We start from the raw sequence: 1,445 nt of genomic DNA on the forward strand, positions 1-1,445 counted from the left end.
TCAGCAAAGCACAGAATGGGCTGCCTTACAACACTTCTCCTCCTTCCCCTCCGCCGGGATGGGTGTGCCAACTACACAGCATGGAAAGGCTTTAAAGCGCTTGGGCTGCTGTAGGGCACAGAGACGATACTGGCTCTTCAAAGGACATCTTCTCAAGCCACCTCTATGGTGTCAAGACAAGTAGAACTCCTTCCCTCCCCACTTGAAACCCACAGTCGGATGTGACGGGGCAGGTACTCAGGAGACTTAATTCTTGTCATCTTTTTTGTCATCGTCCTCCGAGGGGCAAGAATGCCACGTCAGCCTTTCCTCATAGAAGGATATGACCACCTGTGGGCACCTGACGTTGGCTTCCCTGGCAGGGACTAGGTCAGCCTCACCAGAACTCTTCCATCTCATCAGGAACATGAGTTCTCCCCTGGAGTCGTCGCTCCGGTGCTCCGCTCTGGCTCCGAACCCCGGGCAAAGCCTCGCGGCTTTTCTGGCTCTTCTTTCTTCTTCTTTGGTTTGCTCTCTTCTCCCTGAGCCTCAGAATCAGAGTCAGCTCTGCGTTTGCCTCCCTCTGGTTTGTCTGTCTCATGTGCTGCTTTCTGTGACTGTAGAAACTCGGCAATGAGCTCAGGGCCATCCAGGCTCTCTTCCGCCCCACGTGTGACCCTCATCCGAGAACCCCTTCCCCTGGAGGCGGTCCTCCACTCCGCCCTTCACCACTCGATGGTCAAGAACTTCTTCCGCCACATGTTCCTCTTCCTCCTCTTCTAGCACCCCCTCCACTTTCTTCTTGTTTTGTTTCTTCCCCATAGTGCCCGCCAGCTTTCTCGTCTAAAGGGTGACGCTGCTCAGAGCAGCGCCCCAGAGCCCAGAGGAATCGGTGCGCGCTAGGGGCTCGTCGCCGGGGGCGGCCGGGGACAGCCGCAGGCCACCCCCTCACGGAAGCGGCGGACGGCAGGCCCCGCCAAGGGCCCTCCCCTCAGCCACACACTTTTCTTTTTTTTAGATTTTATTTATTTATTTGACAGGGAGAGACACAGCGAGAGAGGGAACACAAGCAGGGGGAGTGGGAGAGGGAGAAGCAGGCTTCCCGCCGAGCAGGGGGCCCGATGCGGGGCTCGATCCCAGGACCCTGGGACCATGACCTGAGCCGAAGGCAGACGCTTAACGACTGAGCCACCCAGGCGCCCCGGAAATTAAAGTTTCTAAGCATTAAGAATTCTGATAAATATTTGAGACTGCTAGAAAATGATAAAGAAACCAACTCTGTATGTAAGGAAAGTAAGATGTGTTTTTGATAAGAAAGGTATGAGGAATGGGAACATATTTTTGTTGAGGGAAAGGAAAGTAATTTTGTCCTAAAATGAGACTGGTTATTTAGAGAGAGAAGGCTAAGGACAAAAATCTGAATGAAGAAAAGAGTTGTAGGTTTGTGACAGGAAATCTTTGGAAAC

General features: G+C 53.1%; 1 pseudogene; it reads right to left on the bottom strand.

Annotated features, from left to right (window-relative positions):
- Positions 1-246: 246 nt before the first annotated feature.
- On the bottom strand, positions 247-921 carry LOC116624612 (annotated as a pseudogene).
- Between the last annotated feature and the right edge of the window lie 524 nt (positions 922-1,445).

Source organism: Phoca vitulina, unplaced genomic scaffold (assembly GCF_004348235.1).
Source record: "Phoca vitulina isolate PV1807 unplaced genomic scaffold, GSC_HSeal_1.0 scaffold68, whole genome shotgun sequence".
In the NCBI taxonomy this organism is placed as follows: Eukaryota; Metazoa; Chordata; class Mammalia; order Carnivora; family Phocidae; genus Phoca; species Phoca vitulina.